Source organism: Ursus americanus, chromosome 22 (assembly GCF_024610735.1).
Source record: "Ursus americanus isolate L20-20 chromosome 22, mUrsAme1.1.p, whole genome shotgun sequence".
Classification (NCBI taxonomy): Eukaryota; Metazoa; Chordata; class Mammalia; order Carnivora; family Ursidae; genus Ursus; species Ursus americanus.
Genome location: NC_142148.1, coordinates 48661321 through 48685262, shown reverse-complemented (window position 1 = coordinate 48685262; position 23942 = coordinate 48661321). Strand labels below are relative to the sequence as shown.

General features: G+C 48.2%; 1 protein-coding gene across 8 annotated transcripts in view; it reads left to right on the top strand.

Annotated features, from left to right (window-relative positions):
• The window catches only part of LOC148108096 (focal adhesion kinase 1-like), a 100291-nt gene extending 94372 nt beyond the window's left edge, over positions 1–5919 (top strand). For 2 of the 8 annotated variants that reach the window (XR_015721184.1, XR_015721178.1), the window contains exons 7-10: positions 86–234; positions 2102–2338; positions 4748–4910; positions 5549–5820. The gene's annotated coding sequence lies outside the window, so the exon portion shown is untranslated. Of the gene's footprint in view, positions 1–85; positions 235–2101; positions 2339–4747; positions 4911–5548 lie in introns of all 8 variants that reach the window. The other 6 variants (XR_015721183.1, XR_015721180.1, XR_015721181.1 and 3 more) reach the window with 4 other exon arrangements.
• The last annotated feature ends 18023 nt before the right edge of the window (positions 5920–23942 follow it).

The following is a 23942-nucleotide window of genomic DNA, read 5'->3' as shown; positions in this document are numbered from 1 at the left end:
ATATCATTATCTTTAAGAAAAATTTGTTCAGATTTATGTGTTTAGTTACATTTATATGTTTACTGTAAAATTTGTTGATTTCAAGGTATTTTTGACCAATGCAGCAAACGTCTTTTTGTTGGAACCATGTCCTGAAGTTCCCATGCTCTTAAGAGAACAAGCTGATGCCTGTAAAGCTGTTTTGATTATTCGTAGGCGCATGATAATGGAGCTTACAATGAATAAAAAGACATGGTAAGTTTATTTCAAATTCATTAATTCTGTAAAACATGTTTCTGTTTTTCAACATAATAATTAGAACGTCAAAGCCTCCACTTACTGATGGCTTTACAAAGTGAACAGTAAGATGATAATCAATCTTCTGTAACAGTTTCTGTGAATTATGAAGAAGGTAAGTATCCAGCACTTTGATAGTTTATTTTTATTATTGGCTTTAAAAATGTTACTGAATGAAAAGTAGTCATATTACTTAATAGTAGATTTTTCCATTTTAAATTGTCATCAGACTGCTTTGTGGAAAAGCAATGCAACTGGTGTTTTCTATCCTTCTTCATAAGCCCAGGAGCGGTTGTTAATTGCTCTGAAATGCTGTTAACTGATTTTTATTGCTTCCAATTTGAAGCTTTGAATTCACTTTGGTAAACCAATTATCTGAAATGACAGACTGTCAGAATGACCGAATAATAGTACCGTCAAACATATAGTGGCGTCATGAAAATGTGCTTATGCGAAATGTTTTCGTTTTTCTCCTTTGTTTTTGTTTGGTGTCTCTGTATTTATAATACCCCGAAAGTACACAGTGCTGTGGGTTTTTCCCACGCCCCCGTCCCATGATGAGCGCATCACTCCAGCTTAGGACGTGCTTTCAGACGTTGTCAGCAACAGAGACCTCAGAGCCACTCTGTAACCCTCTTTCTTCATGCCCCTCAGTTCTAGTTGTAAAATGCCTCTCCAGCCCGTCCTTTACGTGTTCCTCCCACCCATCGCTGCCCTGGGGCGGCCTGGCTGGGTCAGCCCTGCTGTCAGTGGGCTTTGGCCTCTGTGCTCAGTGCTCAGGGCTGCTGCAAACCAGCTCTGGTGGCCACTTCCCTCCTGGAAGTCCTCAGTGGGGCCCCGTTACCACACCTGTGTTCTGGATGCTTTTTCTTTTCTTTTTTTTTTTTTTAGTTTTAGTTTTATATATTTATTTAACACAGATAGAGACAGCCAGCGAGAGAGGGAACACAAGCAGGGGGAGTGGGAGAGGAAGAAGCAGGCTCACAATGGAGGAGCCCGATGCGGGGCTCGATCCCATAATGCTGGGATCACGCCCTGAGCTGAAGGCAGACGCCTAACCGCTGTGCCACCCAGGTGTCCCCTGGATGCTTTTTCTGGATGTCCTTGAGTCAGCACTAAAGGGAAAGCTCTGTGTGCACCTGGTGGAAAGCATAGAAATGAGGCAGGACTGACCTGGCAGGGGCCCCTAGGGCTGTGGAGTCCAGCCTTTTCCTTTCTCCCATGAAGGGAGGGTGGGCCCAAAGGAATCCCATCAGGTAGCAAGTTCACTGGTACAGAAACCACAGGAATCAAAATGATTATTTTAGGATGTAAATTCCAGGGGCGCCTGGGCGGATCAGTCGTTGGGCATCTGCCTTCGGCTCAGGGCGTGATCCCGGTGTTCAGGGATCAAGCCCCGCATCAGGCTCCTCTGATGGGAGCCTGCTTCTTCCTCTTCCACTCCCCCTGCTTGTGTTCCCTCTCTCGCTGGCTGTCTCTCTCTCTGTCAAATAAATAAATAAAATCTTTAAAAAAAAAAAAAAAAGAAGTAGAATAGTTGTTGTACCGAGAGTTTTGTCTTCTCCCAAGTTACAGCCGGGACTAGCTGCAGACACCAGGGGATTTTGAACCAGTAGTTTTGTTCATGATAATAGCTGATTTCTCCGTAGCTCAGATCCTGATTACAGTTGATCAAATAAATTTTGAGACGCTAAAAGAAAATCAAGATCAAGTGCTTTTTATTTTAAAGTTCATTTTATTCCTAGTAATTTAAAATATTTTGTTAAAACTCATTCTTCTTCCAAATGAGGGTGATTCAGTTCTCTTGTTGGCTTGTTGGTTTTAGACACTCATGGTGGCGTGGATCCGAGCAAACCTGTGTGTGTACATTTCTCGAGAGCTCTGGGATGACTTCCTTGGTGTGCTGTCCTCCCTCACGGAATGGGAAGAACTCATAAACGAGTGGGCCAACGTCATGGACTCCTAGACAGCAGTGCTGGCGAGAACTGTTACGGAGTTGAGATGACAAACCTACCTCTAGACAAACTAAGTGAACAAAAGGAAAAGAAGCAGCGAGACAAAGGTACTTCTACTCTTACAGAGAAATACCAGATGTCTGAGATGGAGGCGGAGTGTGTCTATACATATAGGCAATTAATGCATGGAATTTTGGAATAAACCATACAGGCCGTGTCTTTTTAATGGTGGTGTCGGATGGTGTTTCATAGCACTCTGTCCTCGTAGTAAGGATGATGAATTTATGAAGGGGCTGTGGAGGAAGAAAGAAGATGAAGGGGAGTAGCAGTAGTAGCAACAGGAATAATAATAATGGCTCGTGCTTGTATGTATTCTCTCTCTTCGCCCTCTTGGTAACTTCTGAGTTACTATCCAGGTATCACAGACAGAAACTGAAGTACAGAGAGTCCGTGGTGATGGGCTCACTCAAGGTACCTAGCTGAGAAGTGGGAAAGCCAGAAATTGAAGCTGGGAAAGTCCAGCTCCGGGCACCACACTAGAAAGACGTATTCCAGTGCCTGCTTAGGCAAGGTAGAAAAATTCTGAGTGTTTCAGATGGGAGTCATTTTGGCTTTTTTTGTTTCTAGATAAAAGTTGTTTTGAGACCTCGAATCAGATCAAGGTGGAAAACATCCATGGTGGTTTCTACTGGGGACAACAATTTGTCTTCATTACTGTTTGAAGGCTGTGACACAGTCTTGGGATTAATTCCCTTGTACTCCAATTTATTGTGTAAAGATTTTGAGGCAGTTCATAGAAGTACCTATAATACAATAGATAAAATGGGTAAGGACACTGGGGCAAATTTAAAGGGAGCGGAGTTGCCGGAGTGGTTAAGATGCCAGAATGCATGCCAGAGAGCCCCCTATTCTTGCTAGGGAGGGAGAAGGGGAGCAAGCTTAGATGTGACTCTGATCTTCACAGGGTTACAGCAGAGGATCACAGATTACAAATGGGGAACATCGACAGCTTAGGTGATACATAGCTTTTCTTGGTCCTAAAACTTGGGAGGAGTTTCTTCTCCCAAGATGCATAAAGTATACATTGCTTGCTTTGGGTAGACTATAGCCTCAACAATAGCCTTATTATAGACTGTATCAGCTTTTCCTGTGTGACAGATCACCCCAAAACATAGTGACTTAAAGGAACAGCCAGTTGTTTAAATCATGATTTTATGAGTTGGCAGTTTGGGTTGGACACAGTTGGGAGTTCTGCTGGATTCCCTTCTGTGTTTGTAGTCAGCTAGGCTGTCAAATAATCAGCCAGGCAGCTCTAGGGTTGGCCAGCTGTCAGCTGGGGCAGTGATGGGGGGACTTGGCCACATACCTTTTATTGCCCAGCAGGCCAGCTCAGGCTTTTTTGGTGAGGTTTTAGGTTTCCAGGAGCAGCAACAGGGCAAGCCCAGATTTTCCAACGCATTTCAAATCTCTGCTTGCTCATTTTGCTAGCAAAGCAAGTCATGTGATGAAGCCCAGGGTCATTGTGGGAGAGGCCCACAGAGGATGTGGATGTGGGGAGGTGTGAACCAATTATGGTGATTACTTAACCATATAAACATGTCATTAATGGGACTGATTCTTATAATATCTTCGCTGCAGTCTGTGAGTGGCTGTATTTATTTATAGGAAGGTAAACAATCTGAAAAACAGTTTATGGAATGATACAGAATGAATTCAATTATGTAATTAATGCCTTTGGCAAATATTTCTGATTGATCTATCATCTTGCTTATGAGGAGATAATGCTAAGTGAAATAAGTCAAGCAGAGAAAGACAATTATCATATGATTTCTCTCATCTATGGAACATAAGAACTAGGATGATCAGTAGGGGAAGAAAGGGATAAAGAAAGGGGGGTGATCAGAAGGGGGAATGAAGCATGAGAGACTATGGACTCTGAGAAACAAACTGAGGGCTACAGAGGGGAGGGGAGTGGGGGAATGGGATGGGCTGGTGATGGGTAGTAAGGAGGGCACGTATTGCATGGTGCACTGGGTGTTATGCGCAACTAATGAATCATCGAACTTTGCATCAAACACCAGGGATGTGCTGTATGGTGACTAACATAATATATTTTTTTTAAAAATTTTTTAAATTAAAAATAAAAATAAATTCAAATGTTCATTATAAAAATACTTGCCTTCTAAGCACTGGATTTGTGGAAACAAAATATACTCTCAGGAACCTGGGTGTGAAAACCACCCATAGGTGGCAGCCACCAGCACATTACCTGTGCAGAAATCTCTGTCTTGGTCTCTTATCTCCTGTATTTCTCTTGGATCCTTGACCACTCATTTGAAATACTTGACCAGAGCTCTAGGAGAGGAAAGCAGAGAAGTGATACCTAATTTTGCAACAAGAGAAGCTGCCGATTATATACAGTTGGATTTATGAAATCTGCTGAGTAACACAGGCTATGCAATGAATGATAAGGAAGTCAGCCTTTAGATTATTTTTCTTTTCTTATCCTTTATCAGGCTGTGTTCTGTTCTCCGAAAGGAGCCACCGTGGGGAGATCCTGTTCTCTCAGCTGGCGGAGCCACCCGGATGTGGCCGAGCCAGTGCTATCGAGGAGCGCCACCACATCTGGGGCACGGGGAGCTGAGAAAGCAAGAAATATTGTTCGCCAGGATACAACTGGTAAACATTTATTTAAGTGCTTCTGTGAGGTCCAGTTGCTATCTAAGATGGATTTATAGGAATAAAATGTTTTAAAAGCTTTAAAATTCGACTCAGAACATAAATACATGGCCTTTTATTAAGTAGGATGTTTCCGTATCTTTTAATTGTCTCTTCTGTTCTCTTCAAATCTGTTTTTGATACTTATTTCTGAATCATTCATTGTGAAAAAGAACTTGAGCTGTCACTACTGAGTGAGATATATGTTCAAAAGAGAGAAAATAGATATTTTGTTAGAAGCCTAAAACAAATAGATTCTCAGTAATCGCACAGCTGCATCATGTTGTTGAGCAGCGTGAATCTTAGTGTGGCGCTGTTCCAACACAGAAAAAGAGAATAATGCACATAGTTTGCAGGACTGGAGGGGGATATTGAAGTGCCTTGCTTCTGTTGGGAAGTGGAGCTTTACATGCCTGGGGCTGTTGTCCTTCTACCCTGTTCCCTCAGTGAAAAACAATGGAATGAAATCCACGGTCTCCACCCAGGCTCAGGCCAGATTCTCAGCTCCCTGAGGTCCAGCTCTGACCTGTGACCCCTACGTAGGACATAAGTCTTGCATGGGAAATGGCTGGGTGAACCAAGGTCCGCCTGTTCTCTAGGAGCTGTTCAAGAAGCTGCTGCCCCATTAGTGCCTGGGCTCCATCTGGTCCAAGCGCAACAAGCCTGGCAGTGAGCACCTGGCACCCACAGTCCGGGCCACTGTCGCCCAGTTCAACGGTGTGGCCAAGTATGTCATCACCACCTGCCTTGGCAACCCAAGCATGACAGCCCGGGATAGGGCCATGGTGGTGGAGCACTGGATCAAGGTGGCCAAGGTATGCAATGGGAAGCCCAGCCGAGGTGCTCTCCTGAGTCTCGGGCACTGCTCTTCCCTTGATCAGGTCTCAGGGTGGAAGGCCCTGGTCTTTGCCCTAGGACTGTGCAGTCCCTAGGCTCTTTGGTCCAGGGGCATGCTGACCTCCCCTTGCGTGGCCCTATGCTGGGATGCTCCGTTTCTGCCTGGCTCCTTCCTTGGAGTGAGGTAAAATCCTCCTCCTCCTCTGGGCCTCACGTGTGCCCTTCGGCAGGTCCCTGGACAGCGGCTTCCTCCAGCAGGAGCACCTTCCCCTGAGGGGGACTGAAGCTTGAGAGCCAATCAGGTGCTGGCTCCCCAAGTGACATCCCATTCTCTTCCCTCCCCAGGCCTGTCAAGCCCTGAGGAACTACTCGTCCTTACATGCCATCCTCTCGGCTCTGCAGAGTGTCTCCATTCACCGCCTCGAGAACACGTGGGGGAAGGTTTCCAGGTGAGTAGGCCTCTCTCCATGGAGGGACCAGGATGGATGAGGGAGCTCCCAGAGGCTTGTCCTCTTCCCCCTCAGGCAGCTTGGACCTTCTGGGAGGCGGCAAACCCCGACCACAAGACCTGGGCTGGTGGGTGCGTCTCTCAGCCTTCCTGGTGAAGAGGCCACCATGCCTCCCGCTTTAGAAATCAGTTTTGCCAAATGTCCCACACGGGGCTGAGCTGCATTAAATCTCTTCACGTGTTTCCTTGACAGCCACTAAGCTCTCTGCCCATTTGAACCCCAAATTGACCCAAACAGTGTTTCTCAATGAATATGGGAAGGGAGGCCCAGGACGAGCCACATGAGAGCTCCCTCCCATGTCCTACAAAGACCTTAGTGCTCAGAGGATCCCAGAAGAAACCCTCAACCAGGCAGGTTGACACTTTGGGGTTCTCAAAGAAAAGGCACTCGCACTCAACCCTGCCACATTATTCGTCCATTGATCCTGCCTCCCTTGCCTCTCTTCAGGAAGCCATTGAGGATCTTTCAAAAGCTGTGCAGCAAGGACACCGCACAGGGCAGGAACCTGCTCATCAAGGTAGCCTGGAAGGTGGAGGTCTGGAAAGAGAGGAGGGGTGGGAGGGAACAGGGTCCTGCGAGGATGAAGTCGGGAATGGTCTGAAGCATTCCTTGGGGAGGGGAAGCCTTTGGCATGAATGTGGTGACAGCCTAGGTGAGGATGCTGTTGGCGGTGAGGGGGCAAGCAGGTGGTGTCCAAGCAGACTCCCTAGCCTTGACACCGTCTCTCTTAGTGTCGACAGCTGCTCCACATGGTCACCTGGGGTGGGCCAGGAGGCTGGAGCTTTTTCAGGGGAGGGTCCTTGTGGGCAACAGAGAACAGTGACTCATCCCACTCTCCCCCTTAGGACACAGGGTGTCGTGCCCTTCCTTGGCACTTTCCTCACCAAGTTGCTGATGTTGGATACCGCAGTGGAGGTCTATCTGGAGGTGGGTGAGCCTGAAGATTGTGGGGGATGGACCAGAATCTGGACCTTTGGGAATAGAGCACCCCTGTAATGAGCCCTGAGCTCTCAGGACTCGGCAAACCTACCCTGATGACAGCCTCAGAGCTGTGCCTGTGAGGCCGGGGTCTCTTGCCCATCTCAGCAATGAGCGAGGCGAGACTGCAGTAAGGACATGGCTCCCGGTGCCGAAGACTGGTGAAGCAGCAGAGCTTCCTGAAGGCAAAGCTGCGTGAGGTCTGTCTGAGTGGACCTCAGCCTCCCCCGGTGAGTTTGCTCGTGGGGGGAGAATGAAGTCAGGACCCTCCACGTCAGCAAGCACCTCCGTAGCCGCAGCAGCCCCTTCCTGCCTGAGGCTTCGGCCTCCCCTACTGTCTTCTGAGAGGGTGGTGCTGCAGGGTCCCGACCTGTAGCCAGTCCATCTGCCCCATGTCCTCCTTTCTCTGGACCCCAGAGCCTGGCCTAGATCCCAGGCCCGCTATCTGTGTATGCACAGCCCCTCACGGGTCCTGGCCATGGTGCAGCATGAGAAGGGATGGGAATCAAGTGCTCCTAAGAACCAGGGGCCTCATTCTGATGGACTTTGTCTGCATTCCAGGGGAATGAGATCAACCACCACAAAAGAAATAAGGTGAGCATATGTGGCGCTTCCCGCAGGGAAGGGTAGGGAGTGGGCCTCAGAGATGTCCCTGGGAAGAACATTGCTTGGCTCCATGCCCTCCACCTCACATTTCCTGGGATCCCTTGAGAAGAAAGCAGTGCAAGTCCCATCCCGTTAGGAGATGGGGACAGAGCATGGCATCCAGGAGGACTTCCCGGAGGAGGGGCTACTGATACTCACCTCTGAGAACAGGTGGAGACCGGATGAATCTGCAGGGAGGAGGATGGCCATGTGTGCCAGGACGGGGGACGGGTCCCCGGTCCCGCTGCTCAACCCTCACCAGACCCTGCAGCTCCCTGCCCCCCCAGGCTCCCTATACATCCTGTGCTTCTCTCTCTGCTCAGGAATATCAAGTCATGACGGACATCATGCTGCTCCAGGTGGCTGCCGAGAATTACACCCTAGAGCCCGAGGATCCTTTTTGGGCCTGGTTCCAGGCTATGGAGCCGCTCAGCGAGGCTGAGAGGTGAGGCCCATCAGGAGCTGGGTCGGTGAGGTTCGGGGTGGACTCTTTCTGCTGGCCACTCCTGGGATCCTCCTTCCCTGGGCAGCCTCAGGCCTTGTTGCCGGGGCGCCAGACTCCAGCTGTGGGCAAACACTGGCAGGGACTCTTGAATGGAAGCTCCTGGGCAACTCACAGGTGTCCCTCTGTCCTTAGCTACACCCTGTCCTGCCAGCTGGAGCCCCGGTCCTAGCTGGTCAGCAGCACTCAAGAAGGAGAAGAACTGGCCGCAGTCAACCTCAGGGCTGAGCAAGTGTCCAGTGGCCCTGCAAGGATTCCTCAGCAGCTGCATCCTTGCGCCCATTTTCTCCACACCCCTTCCCCCCATCTATTTCCTTATGTAGGGGGCACCATTTAGTTGTTTTAAACAGTCCCGTGATAGATTTGCATGTTAGAGTAAAGCCCTTGTTTTGTTTTAGAGCACAGGTGTGTGGTTTGGGTCTTTTACTTCCTGCAGTAATGGAAAACTTGCACAGACTCTCATATTCGTTCCTGACCTAGGAAATCTCCCAGAGTCATCAGCTACTGTATATGGGAGGAAGGAGAAGTGCCAGCCTTTCTCCCTAGCCACTGGAGGGCACCCCCAAATCCCCCTTACTCAGAGCACGCGTCCATTTCAGTCAGTGAATTTGGGTAAACAGCAGAGACAGCTCCTCAGAACTCCTGAGATTTAGAGGTTGCAGGGACTTTCCCAGGAATAGCAACAACCACTGAAAGTGGGAGTCTTTAAGACTTGTACGCCCCAGAACTCCTTCCTGCCCCAGGACTGGGGTTGCCTTTCTCCGCTCTAAGGCCAGGAAGACTGTGTCCTGCTTCTTCCGTTGAGATGCTTTTTTGGTTTAGTGTTTGGTTTTGTATTGCCCCCGTATTTGGAACTTGTTGTATTGTAGTTCAATCTCTGGAACTGCATCAGCACCTAGTGGGGAAAAACACGGAAGGAGATCAAATCCTGCGTGTGAAGGGGACAAAGCCAGAGGAAGATAATTTGCAGATGGACTCAGGGCAGGCAGGGCTTTCCAGCCTCAGTCTCCCCGTTGGCCGTTTACCAAGTTGGAATCTTTCTGGGATTCTTGTCAGTGATCTCTGGATACCCTTTCCTGCTTGTTTTGTGTGTTGGGAAAAGATGGGAGGGGTACCTTAAAGGGCACACCTGAGCCTGGTTCCATGAACATCTATGCTGACCTAGGAGCCAGGATTTCCAGCCTTCGTGCATCTCCTTATGCGGTTCTTCTGAAGCAGCAGTTCCCTCCAGGCCCCAGGCTCTGGGTCAGATGCACAATAGCTACTGTTCCCTGGCTGGCATCTGATGGATCAGGGACGGGCTCTTTCTTGCCAGGATAAGGGGCCATATCCTTGACCAGAGAAACCCCACACTCTCCTTGCTGTCCGTCATGACTTTTAGGTCCATGTTTTCTGAAGTCCATCATCTCTATTTCTTTTATAATAATTTTTTTTATTATGTTAGTCAGCATACAGTACTTCCCTAGTTTTTGATGTAAAGTTCCATGACTCATTACTTGCGTCTAACACCCAGTGCACCATGCAATAGGTGCCCTCCTTAATACCCAACACCAGCCTATCCCAATCCCCCACTCCCCTCCTCTCTGAAGCCCTCAGTTTGTTTCCCAGTGTCCATAGTCTCTTGTGGTTCATTCCCCCTTCTGTTTACCTCCCCCTTTCTTCTTCCCTTTCTTCTCCTACTGATCTTCCTACTTCGTATGTTCCATAAATGAGTGAAACCATATGATAATTTTCCTTCTCTGTTTGACTTGACTTAGCATTATCTCCTCCAGTCCCGTCTATGTTGCAGCAAAAGTTGAGAAATCGTTCTTTTTGATGGCTGAGTAATATTCCATTGTCACTAATATTCAACAGTTTACACACTCAGTCTCAGTTTGCACACTTACACTGACTTGTCCGAAATTAGGTACTCAGCCTGAGCCCCCAGACCTACTGGGTCCCCTGCACATTGAAAGTGAGCAGATGAGAAGCATCTCGCATGCAACTGGTTGCCAAAACAAAGCAGGGGTACGAATACTTCTATCAGACAAAACAGAATATAAAAAATAAAAGAGTAGTGGGTCACAAAGAAGGACACTGTGTCCCAATCATGGAGACAATGCAACAAGAAGATAGAACAATTTTAAATTTTTAGACACCCAGCATAGGAGGACCCAAATACATAAAACAGTTAATAACAAAAAGCAGGCAACTAATTGACTGTAATACAATACAGTAGGGGATCTAACACCCCCCTTCTATTAATGGACACATGATCCAAACTGAAAATCAACAAGGAAACAGTGGCTTTGGGTGATGCACTGGTTTTAACAGACGCATGCAGAACATTCCATCCTCCAACAGCACATACTCATTCCTTTCGATTGCACATGGAACGTCCTCCAGAGCAGATCACATATTAGGCTACCGAACAAGTCTCTACTAATTCAAAAAGATGGAAGTCATGGCATACATCTTTTCTGACCACAATGGTATGGACTAGAAATCAACCACAAGAGAAAAACCTGGAAAGACCATGAACACAAGGAGGTGAAAGAACACGCTCCCGAGAAATGAGTGGGTCAACCAGGAATTCAAAATAGGAAAAAAAATTACATGGAATCCAAGAACAATGACAAGACAAGCGTCCCAAAACTTTGGGATACAACAAAAGTGAATCTTAGAGGACCAGTTACAGCAATACAGGCCAGCTCCAAAAGCAAGAACAATCTCCCATCCCATCACCTGACACAAAGGGATCTAGCATAAGAACAGCAGAGAGCTCTAGAGCAGGGGATCAGCCTTGGCGCGTTGGAGCTCTTGCTGTTGGGCCCATGCATAGCTTCCGTCCTTGCTCAATTTCCCAGCAGGTATGGTGTTCTTTCCTTTCCTGCACAACAACTCCCACCATGTCCACCGGGGAATCAACCCTTTATGGAATTCTAGAATGCTAGAAACTGCCAAAAAGGCCCAGGAAACAACCATGCCTTCCCCATTTGGTATATCAAGGTGCCGATTAGCTTTCTCTTTGGGGAACATTCAACAGTGGTTTTTTGAGACATCGTCTTAGGCCCGGATCCCCTGGGGATCTCGTGAAAATACAGATTCTGATTCAGTAACACTGGGAGCGACCTGAGACTCTGCATTTCCAACACGCCCTCTGCGGATGCTGAGGCCACTTGTCCACGGACCACCCTGACAAACAGCGCCAGCAGGCCATTTGACCAAAATTATCTGTTTCACCACTGAAAACAGAATTTTCAGCAACAGTTTGGCCGCAACGAGGAGGTCTTTTTATTGCCGGGAAGATAAACAGCCAGGGCAGGGCTTTGTCCACACCTGCAGGCCTCTCCTCTTCTTCTCTTCCAGGGCATATGGAGGCAGGATGGAAGGAGGTCAATAGTTTAGGAGCTTCTTTAGGTCAGTGGGTTTTCTTTCCTGTGCCCTCCTGTATCTCTGTGATGTGTGCAGAGCACAAAGTCCTTCCAAGAGGGATGGCCGAGGCTGAAAGGGGGTAAGGTGGGAGCCTGAGCTCCTGAGTCAGCCCTGGCACGTGGGCAGAGGCAGGTGCTAGGGGCCACTCTGTGTGTGGTGCACGGGCTCCCTCGCAAGTCCCCATGAACGGGCCAGAGGAGCTTCAGAGAGGACGGGCAGAAGACCCAATATTGCTCCAGGCGACAGAGGAGGGAAAAGACTGAGGTTGGTTCATGGCTGAATGGGCTTGGATGTGGCTGCAGGATGGAAAGTGGCTGCAGATATACTACAGCCCCGTTCAGGGTAGTCTTGATAGAATGCAGCGACGGGAAATTCTTTCGAGCATTTCAAAATTCTTTCAATTCTTTCAGGTGGTATGGAAAGAAAAGCAGCCTGAGGAAAGAATATACATTGGCTCGTGGCAGTGGTAGATGATTTGGCTCGTTGGTCAGGGACTGGGAGGAAGAAGATTTATGACAATTAGTCGTGGGGAACAGACATGTAGGTGGACCCATGGGAGTGGGCACCAGGTATGATGATCTTTGCATCACACATTGACATCCACCCAAGTGCATTCAACCTGGAAAAGGCACTAAGCAGCCGAGTACATCCTGGCCACTTGATATCCATTCTAGCCTCTCACATTGCCCATCCCAGTGCTAGCATAACGGGCTCAGGAATGGACATGGTGACAAGGATGGAAGGCAGGGCCCCAAGACCTTCCCATTTCTTCTTTCAGCAACTATGCTCTGAGCGCTCAGCCTGTGCCAGGTGAGTTGGTGCGCCCCAGTGCAGTCTGCAAATGGCCAAGTTGTTTCTGCTGTTCTGATGGAGAACACCTTGAAAGCAAGATGTGTGAAAGAACAGAGCAGATATTATACTCCAGTTACCAGCACAGTGTAGTAGGGAGGGCTAGGGAGTCACAGGAGAGGAGGGTCTGGAAGGCCTCCACATGGTGACATCTGCTGGTAGCAGATTGACAAGAGGGAGCAAGAGCTGCACACCTCTGGGAACAGTGTGTCAGGGAGAGGGCACCACTGGGGCCAAATCTCTCAGACAGAAACTAGTTTGACCAGAGAAGATTCGGAAAGTGGCCAGAGTGGCTGGTGGAGGCTGGGAGGTGAGAACAAGAGATGGCAGTGGATGGGAGGGCCAGGTTACCTGAGTTAGCTATCTGTTTGTCTCTGAGAACACTACTAGAAAGCTTAGCACTTCTGAAGCGTGATATTTCCTAGCTCCCAATTCGGGGGGGCCTGGAATCTCCACACAGTTGAGACTGGGTGTTTCTGCCCCCAGGTCTCTGTGTGATGCAGTCTGCGCCTCACCCGAGGCCCAACTGTGGTAAGATTTGCTCCCAAGTCACTGATGTGACTAATGTCAGGATTTAGCTCAGACTCAACAAAGTGGGTTTAAGCGAAATCCTGAATTTGAGTTCTTTTCTGCCTATTAGCCTGGGCACTCCCTAGGTTCCTTCCTCTGTGGGCCTCTATGTAGGGCAGTTCTAAACACCAGTGCTTGCTTCCCCAGTGCAGGGATACAGGAAAGAAAGGAAGGGAACAGAAGAGAGTAACAGGAAAGTGACAATGTTTTGTCATATTCTCTTGGTCAGAAACCTATTAGCAACCAGGCAGTGGATAGACAGGGAGGTATATAGCACGGGTGGGGATCCCTGGGAGCCACTGTGGAGTCAACGTGGTGGTATAGTCAGCACATTTCATCCAGACCATGAAATAGAGGTAAGCTTTAAAGTCGATGTGTGTTATGTTAACATGGGTTTGACTCCTGTGTGGCACTTAAGAGACAAAAAGAAAGAACAAAGAGAAAACAAACAAAAAACCAGTCTCAAATGTAGAGCACAGACTGGGGATGGCCAGGTGGGGGGATGGGTGAAATAGATCATGGGGATTAAGAGTACACTTATGGTGCTGAGCACTGTGTAATGTACAGAACTATTGAGTCCCTGCTGTTCACCTGAAAGGAATATAACACTGTCTGTCAATTATAGTGTAGTTTCAAAACTTAAGAAAAATCGGTCCTATGAGATCTAAGCTTAGAATACGCAGAGTTTCCTCATGAGGTCTCATCGGGCTGAACGTCAATCCACACGAAAGGTAAATGAAAATGTCCAAAGACAAAAGTACAGTCTGTTTATATGGAAAGGCCAGGGCCCACCTCTGTGTTCACATAAAAGGTAACGTCCTATGCTACTGGCAGTTGGAGCAGAGTTTCACTCGAGTCCTATTGGAGCGATGCTCCTCTGGTGTTCTCATTCTACTTGGTTGTGTGTCTTTACGAAGTAATTGAAATAACGATTCCTAACCTTTGTCTCGTGGATGAAGCAATATTCGACTCTTGGTAGCCATCGAAAGTTTGGAGCGGGAACAACTTTCGGAAAATATTTAGCATTCGTATCTCTCATCGTGTTACAGATAAGGAAGCTGAAGCCCAACAAGGGCACCCGGGGAACAATAACACAGAGGAGGTTCTCCTGACACCTGGTTCAGGGTCCTAACTCATTGAGGAAGTGTGAAGAACGCCCAACCCTCCAGGGTCAATGGACATATCATTTGAACGTGTCATTTTTAAAGAAAAGTGAAATGCGGTCAAACATGGAAAGACAGAAAATAACATCCTTTTAAAGAAAATCCACTATGATCCTCTACACTGTTTCTTACGTTCCACATATGAGTGAAAACTGATGATAATCATAGGGGAAAGGAGGGAAAACTGACCGGGAAGCCATCAGAGACGGAGCAAAACCATGAGGGGCTCTTAAGCACAGAGAACAACTGAGGGTGGCTGGAGGGGAGTTGGGTGGGGGGATGGGGCAACTGGGTGAGGAGCATAAAGGAGGGCACGTGATGTGATGAGCACTGAGTGGTATATGCAACTGATGAGTTATTCAACACTACATCTGAAATAAGGATGGACTGTATGTCGGCTAATCGAATTTCAATAAAAAAATAACGGAAATCCAAGGTTCTGTGTTTTCTTGTTTTCAATACGAAAAATACCGGATGATTTCTTTTCTTCCCACAAGCAATGAAGGGAGCTAGCCTATTCAAGGTGAGGCAGTTTTCAGGGCATGCTGCCTTTTTCATTTCAGCCCTAAAGAGACTTTCAAACATGCTTTCAGTTCCAGGCCTCTTGCCCTTCGAGTCCATTCTGAGCACCCTTAACAGGGTGGCAAAAACTTTGTTTCTTCAAGGTGGGTCACCTCAAGCAGGTAACATCTGTACTTGCCACAGAGTTACTACAGGTGTGCACCCTCCATCACTTACAAGTGCCTCTCGACAAGATTTCCTCACAGGCGGCATGAATACTGCTGGCTGATGGTTTTCTCTTTGATGACATTGATCCCATTTTTTCACTTGCACGATGACTGGGAGTCGGCTCTCGGTCTCATTCCTGGTGGTGATACAGCTCTCCAGCTCCCCCTCAAACATGTCCATCTCCTCTCTCCCAGAGAGGAACATGCAGAACTTAGGGACCATGGGGCGCCTGGGTGGCGCAGTCGTTAAACGTCTGCCTTCAGCTCAGGGCGTGATCCCAGCGTTCTGGGATCGAGCCCCACATCAGGCTTCTCTGCTGGGAGCCTGCTTCTTCCTCTCCCACTCCCCCTGCTTGTGTTCCCTCTCTCACTGGCTGTCTCTGTCAAATAAATAAATAAATAAAAATCTTAAAAAAAAAAAAAAACTTAGGGACCATGAACTGGGAACACAGAGCAAACATATAAAGGTCTTGCCTGACTTCAGCTCAGCATAGGAGGGACATACTGTTCCCCTTTGGTTTGACCCCAGTGTAATTTAGTACTCTAACCTTCTTTGCCATTGACTCCAGACAGTGGCTCACCAAGACGGGAGGGATACGGAGTTCCTTGCAGACACGCCCACACACCATGTTCATCACCGTCTAGCATGTAAGACTATGTCCCTCATCTGATTAAGAAACTCTTCAAACGTTAATGGATCAGAGTGCAATGAAAGTCTAACTTGGAAGAAGGGCTGAGCTCGGGGATCCGTCCAGTCATATGTCTCACTGCTCCCATCATCCACGTAGGTGCTGCACAAAATGGACAAGGTCCCATTTCCAGTACACAGCTCATGCTGGCCCATCATACATATTCCTATCCTCTTGCGATCACATAGCGTCATGACCCCATCATCATGCCAGTGCTTCTCCAGTTCATGCTGCTCTCTTACTCCACTAATGAACCTTTTTCATCTCGGAAGTGCAGCCCAATAATATTCATTTTCATAGCTTCACAAAATAGGATTTGGCCATGCTTTAATGGATATGACCTGCAAGGCACAGGATAGAAAAGAAAAATAAATTCACGTACAGGACATTCAGAATACTTACAATCTTTGTGACGTTAAAGACATTAGCAATGAAGTAAAAACACAATCCACAAGATGGGAGACCATATTTGCAAACTGTCTATCTGGCAGGGGCTCAATATCCAGAATGAATAGAGATCACATGAACTCAACAACAGACAACAAAATGAATGCAATGCGTGAATGTGCAAATTGGGAATAGGCATATCCTCAAAGATGTGCACGTGAAAAGAAATTTGAAAAGATACATCACTAATGTTAAGGGAAATGCAAATTATAAAAAGCAATGAGATACCATTTTACATCCTTTAAGATGACTCTTCCAAAAAAAAAAAAAAAAAAGCAATCAGAAGGGAAAAGAAGAGCAAGTGTTGGCCAAGATGTGGAGAAGATGGAAACCTTATTCAATGTGTGTGGTAGGGATGTTTAACAGCATAGTTGTGAAATCAGTATGGTAGTTTCAAAAAAAATTAAAATTAGACTTACTATGTGTTCCAGTAACTCCACTTCTGGGGTGTATACCCAAATTAATTGACAGCATGGTCTTGAAGACATATCTGAACACACATTTTCATGGCATCATTATTCATAATAGCTTAACCATGAAAGCAATCCAAGTATCTGTCGAGGGAGGAACAGATGTTGTATGTACACATATTGGAATAGCATTGATTCTTCAAAGTGGAAGAAGACATTGACATATGCCACAACATGGGTGAACCTTGAGGATATTATGCTAAGTAGATGAGTATTCATGAAAATACACACTTTGACTTCACTCTTAGGACCTACCTAGAGTAAATTGCCAAAGACAGTAGAATGGTGTTGCCAAGGGCTGGAAGTAGGCGGTCATCGGAAGTTTCTGATTCATGGTATAGAGTTTGAGTTTTACAAGATACAATGAGATGTGAAGCTGGGTTACAGGGAGGTTGTTCAAACATATTAATGCATGGAATACACTTAGAATGTACTCCATGAACTTAATGGACTTAACGACATGAAAATAAATGTAAACTGCAAATACGGAGAAACGAACTCAGGACAATTTCGTCTAGCCATTTATATCCTTTTGTTTAGGTCCTATCTCAGACATTTTGCTTCAGCCATTTTCCATGAGGCGACTTTGATCAAACAAAATGTTCTCATTCTGTGCCCACTTGGAAGCTTACAATCAGAATTTTCCAAAACATGAACAGTTTTTTCAAAAGTTACTATCTGACGTCACTTATTAAGACTTTCTATTCTTTGACAAATTGTTAAATGGAACAAAATTTTAAAATTCTATTTCATCTGCTTTAATTTTAATTCACTGATTTTTAATTTCAGAATCAACTTTCTATGCCAATGGCTTGAAGTTTTTAACCCCTAGGATAACCTACTGGCTTTCGGTTCTGCTGTTTTCAGTTTTGTTTACGTGACGTTCTTTTTACCATGTCCAATTTCCTGATGCTCTCTATGAATATTAAAATATTTTTTTGCTCCAGTTGTTTTGATACATTTGACATACAGAACTGTGTATGTTTAAGATACCTGGCGTAATGATGTTCCTTTCGTATACTGTGAAACGATCGCCAGAATAAATTTAGTCCGCCGCCATCATCATCTCTAGAGATACAAAAATGAAGTAAAAAGAAAAGAAAGAGAGGTTTTTCTTTGTGATGAGAACTCTCAGAACTTGCTCTTTTCACACCTCTCAAATACACCATAGAGCAGTAATGAACTGTAGTCCTGGGGTGTACTGTAAATCCCTATTCCTTATTGATCTGAAACTGGAATTTGTACCTTTTCACCATTCACTCAGTTCCCGCACCCCCTCCGCCCTCTGCTTCTGGTTACTTCTATCTGATTTCTTGTTCTGAGTTAGTCTTCCTCCTTTTCTCTTCTTTGTCTCAGATTCCACAGAGAAGGGAAAAATAGAGATCCTGCTCCTTTGCTCTGTGACTCTGCAAAGGCACTGCGTTGAGGACCCCCGAGAAAAGGCATGGCTTTTTTTGCTGGTGTGCCTGCGTGGAGCTGTGCCACCAGAGCTGGAGAACTGGGTGCAGGGCGCTTCCTTGTCCATGGTACCTGGTGAGTTCTGCTGGAGGAACTGGAGCAGGAAGAGTCAGGCAGAGGCCATTGTGGTTGTCGCCCCTGCCCAGAAACAGCTTGAAAGTTTTAGTAGCATTCTGCAGTCTAGGTGCTTAAGAGGGGAGGTGGGCTCCAAGATCTTCTCAATTATTCATTGAGTAACTACACACTGAGCACTGCCCTATGCCAGGTATCTTGCTGGGCCCGTGCGCGGAGCTGAAATTACCTAGGGCTCCTTTGCTTTAGGAGCTCCCAGTCTACACATGGACCAAAGCTCCAAAGTGAACGCACGTGAAAGAAAAGAGCAAGCGCTCTGTACTAGGAATGAAGTGTGCTACGGAGGAAGGCTGGGGAGTCACTGCATGGAAAGATATGAAAGGCCTCACTGAAGCTGAGGTTGCTGAGAACAGATTGACCAAAGGGAGCTAGGCCTGCACACGTCAGGGAGCAGCGTTTCAGGAAGAAGTGACTTGTGCTGCAGACACTCAATAACAGAAGCCAGTTTGGCCAGAGGAGTGAAAAAGGCAGCCAGGGTGGCTGCAGGGACACTAGGAGGGGAGCAGAGGGGAGGGAGGAAGGCAGGGACAGATGCTGAGGCCTGGGAGACTGTTACTTATCTAGAGTTGCCCCGGGACTGCATTGCCCTGATACCCTGCATGTGCAGGTGCATCGCTTTAATTTCTAACAGTATTTGTGGGTGAAGAATGCGGGCCCAAATTAGCATGGTTCCCCAGGCTCAAGGTGTGTCAGTGGCTGCGGCTGTGACCAGGGCCATACTGGAAGAGGATTTTGTCATAAGTTGGCTCACGTGACTCGGGATGCCATCTGGACTCAGAACCTGAGTTCCTGTGTGTCTTTTGGCCTTGGCACTGCCTCCGTTCTCTGTCCTGTGAGCCTCTGTAGATGGCAGCTCAAAACATCGGTGCTTGGTTCAGGTTCAGAGAGAGAAGAAGAAGGGAAAGGGAAGGAGTGAGTAGTGGAACATGATGGAAAGTAACTAGGGAGTGAGAAACTCTTTGCATGACATGTAGACAAGCTCTAGGCATGGTACTTCATCACGTTGAATATGTCCTGTGGGTCAAAAGCCAGTCACTGACCACTTAGCGGTTACAGTCTGATGCCTATACCACAGGTCAGGATCCCTAGGAGCCATGGTGAAAGCCGCTCCCCTCATAGACCCAAACGAGGTAACGGGGTCTCGTTCTTCATATAACGGGAAACAATTGCATGGTTTTACTACAGAGGATGACAATGCCTGCATCTTCTTGCTTTTCCAGACCATCATGGTGCCCACCTTAAAATGAGGCCAAGAGGGAAAGTGACAGTTGCAGTATTACAGGGCTGGAACCCAGGCCTCTTCTGAGCAGCACTCCATGCCAAGTCCCACCCCTTCTTGTAATTCTTCCATCTTGAAAATTGTGCCTCAGATACACAGGGGACCACCCCACACATGTAATAAATACTCTTATCCACAGACACCAGAGGATGTGCCAAGGAAGTAGATTCTAGCCTGATCCCCACACTGCAGGCTGGGAAAGTGGGGACTACGTGAGAGACACAATGACATAGGACACACAAGTGCACAAAGAAACACAGAACGTAAGGTCTGAATTCAGCTCTGCCTCCTGAAGCTTCAGACCCTAGTTCCATTTCCAGAGAGTGGTGGCTATGGCCTTTTTGGCTCATTGTGTCCAGTTAAGGAGATGACATGGGGGAGAAAGCTAAGGAGTCAACTGCCAAGAAGGGGCTCTGGATAGGTCTGACTGAACACATGGTCCCAGGGATTAGAATCTTGAAAGAGTGACCTCACTTCCTCTGTGATAGGCCCCAACTGAACTTAGAACTCTGGTAACCGGGCACCCAGATTCAAAAGACAACCTGCTCTCCAGCTCACTTTGGTGGAGACGTTCGAGAGAACAGGATGTTCTCTTGCTGCCTTCCTCCCTTCAGGGTCTCTGGGCCCAGGCAAGCCCAGAGAGAGAGACTTGCAAATAATTGTAGACGTCGGCTCAGCCCGCTTTTCCGAGCCCTCTGGACATGTGGCAGGAGACACCAACAGGTAACACGAGGCAGCTCAGGGCAGCCCACTGGAGAGCAGGCAACAACTGTGATGCCACCTCAGCAGGCCCACACCTCTTGCCCCTCATTATGTGTGTCCCTGTGTGTGTGTTGGGGTGGGGGGCTGGTTGTCTATGTGTAGAGAAGGGGACAGAGGATGTGGGACACACCCTTCCTGGGCAGAAGGAAGCAGCCAGGTGTTGGAAGCCTGGCCCATCTTTCATGTTCACACCCCAGGTCATAGCAGGCAGGATGAGAAGCTGAGCACTGGGGACCAAGCTCAACTACCTCGATGTTAATCATGAGCTCTAGAGTTTCATCCGGCTACCTCCTTGCTCGATGTCTTTTCAGCTGCCCCTCTTTGCCTCAACTGGAGAACAGGATTTCTAATGCGGGTGGCCCCTTGTGGCAATGTCCTGGGAGGACACTAATGTCTCTTGACCCCATGTCTATGGGGCACTGCATTTTCAGAGCTGCACCCAGGAGGTCATCGAAGAGCTGGTCTGGGACTTCAACTACAACGCCCTAGACAAGTGGCAGGTGCACCAGGCCACCCAGGATCAGTGCCGCTCTGAGGTGAGAATGGGAAGAGGGTTCCACACACCCAGGGCCCCCACACAAATATGGGGACAAACCTGGGGCCCTCCCATGGTGTTTCCACATGAGTGCCCCACAGGCCCAACCACAAAGTCATCCCAGTATCCACACCTCCACCACCAGCTGTGGGAGAAAGTAGGAAGACACTCTTCCCATAGGTGGGAATGGTAGAGAATAGTGTTCGTGTTTTTTGCAGTTTGGGGCGTGGGTTATTCTGTTTCATTCTGTTTTGTGTGACTTTTCCCGCAGCCATGAGTGTCTTTGCATTTTGCTACTGTTTTGAGTATTTTCTTGACTCACCCCAGCCATCCTGTGTAGAACCCAGCTCCACTGTCCTTGGAGAACGTGTCCAAGGCCTTATGAATCCTCACCCCACACAGGGTGATTGAACATAAAAGGAACGGTGGGAAGAAGCCATTCTATATGTTCCTCTGTAACGTATCACCTCTCAGAGCACATCGACTCATTGTATGTCCCCCGGGTCACAAGCTGTGTCCTCATATGTCTTTTTGGACCTCCATATGGGAGGTTGTCTGCCACCGTGAATCAGCCTTTCAAGCACGGATTGGGTGCAAGGCCTCTGATGCCTCCTGGCCCAGGTAGTGGACTCTGTCTTTTCAGAGTTCAATCCAGGCCATCTTTGAGGAGCTGCTTGCTCCAAAGGCTCAGCTACTCCATCTCCCTTGACAAGCAGCAGGTGCCTCAGCCCACAACAACATCCAATGCTGGTCTGGGGTGAGAACAGGTCCAGATTGATGTCCAATCTCAGGACCCACAGATGATCACGGCAAGGCCAGAACCCACACTAGAAACAACCAGCTCCCCTGGGGCCTGCCGAGGAAGGTGGATTTCCCCTGAACCTTTCTCCCCACCTTAGGAACAGACCAGGCCGCAGCAGCATAGGGAAATGCCATGCATTCCATGCTCTGGACAGTTCTCAGGCCCAACGTCTATGATCTTGAGCAGCGTTGGAGATGCTAAGCCTGTGCTTTCTCCTGTCTGCAGTAGGGATGTTGACTGATGACTCAAAGGCATACAGTTCTTAATAAAGCCTATTCAGAGAGAGAAAGGCTGTGGTGGCTCAGCTAACAAGATGTGTTGAAGTGACCAATGCTTTCTCATTTCACCCCTAAAGGCAATTGTACTTTCAAGCCTAGAGCCTTTTCTAGGTGGGCCCTCAAGTCCCTTTTCTTGCACAAGTTCCCGAAGGGATGGGACTCTCTGGTCTGAGCCCCAGACCCTGATCATCCTGTGGTTCGTGGTGTTGAAGCTGACTCCATTGCCCCCCACACCCCCCTTCTCTACCTGGTGGGAAAAGGAATCATCCCTGTCCCTGGATGAGGCCCAGACGATGCTGAGGCTCCGAGAAGGCACAATGGAGCATTTCGTACAGTCCCTGGTGCCATCCTTCCCAGGTGGGAGCATCTCAACCACCTCAACGATCTTCTGCATGTACGAGATGTTCACTTCAGCCACACAGGTCCTGGGCCAGCAGTTCAATCGGTGAGTGCCCACCCCATGCACAGCACAGGGTGAGCCTCCCATCTACTGGGTGTACATCTCGGGAATGGCCCTACCCCTCTCTGACCTTCCCTTTCCTCTTCTGAAAAGTGGGGTGGTTAAGAGGATGAACCTCATACAGTTACTGTAGGAAATCATGGGAGGAAACATGGCACGGGCTACTCTGGTGCTTGGCTCTGTAGAAAGGGCTCCTGGACGTGCTGGGCATCTTCTTGCTTAATAGTTCTCTCTCTCCGGTCAAGAAGCTCTCAAGTGCAACCCTCACAGGCCAGTGGCCCTTCTGGGTTGACGAAAGGAAATGCAAAGCAGGCAGTTTCTCTATGTGCAAAGGACTTCTGAGATTCCATCTAGATGGTTCTGGTAGTTGTCCTTTGTGTGAGCAGCTCAGGGGCACACTGGGAGCAGGCAGACCAGCCCACGGGCCACTCAGGATTTGGAAAGTGCGGGCTGGGAAGTAGTCGTTCAAGAATGTATATTAAGCACCTAGGAATGTGAATGGAGAGAGGAGATACAGTGTCTGGGTCTCAGTTCTAGTCAGAGGGTCAGATAGGCACTCTGCACACCCTAAGCACGCATCTCCAATGGTTGTTAGATGTGACATCTTCGTAGCCTCCTCTAGCTTTGAAAGGATCCACCGAGAGCTGGATCATAGGACAGATGAAATGATCAAGTAAAACTGGGACAGGGGTTTGGGTCCAGAAGCAGGGCTGGCTGCCTCCACAGAGCAGGGTGGGGGACTACAGGGGTGGTGGCTGGGGAGGGATTTGCCAAACCAGGGATCTCACCGATCTCTTGATTTCCAGTGGGTGGGCTTCATCTGGGGGGCTTCATGTGAAGAAGCAAATGAGTCAAAGAAGGCTGTGGACGGGGTCCCGGGCCCTCTGGGCGGCAGAGCACAGTCTGGGCTCAGTGGGTGCCTGAAACACCCATCCCTTTGACGGTCCCAACTTGCTCTGCCTGCCCCTCCCCGCTGACCACCCCAACAGGGGCCAAGAACCGAGGGTGTGCTGAGCCGACCACTCACAAATCTGCCTCCAACCTGAGCCTTGATACTGGTGTGCATGGAGGATAGAGTAGACCAGGCCCATGGCCAGGTAGAGGAGAGGAGAAGTGGAAAAACCAGACTCATTCAGGTTTTCTGGAGGACCAGGCCTCCCACTACGAGGGCAGCTAGAGAGGGGTTGGAAGGGGGCTGGGGCCATCCTCTGGGACCCATACAGAAAGAACGGTGCTGTGGGAGTAGCATGTGCAATGCAAGGCCAGGCCTCTGACTCTGCTCCACATATGACTCTCCCCAGCACCCTGTCTCCCTTCTTGGGTACCTGGCCTGACCAGAATTTGCAGGCTATCTATCAGTCCCTGGGCCGTGACCGTGTCGAGATCAAGGTGGCCTATGTGCATGGGGCCATGGTTCTGAAGTGGCATGCCTGGGACCTGACAAACCATGTCCCCCTTCTCCTGATGCAGCGGGAACTTCTGGCGC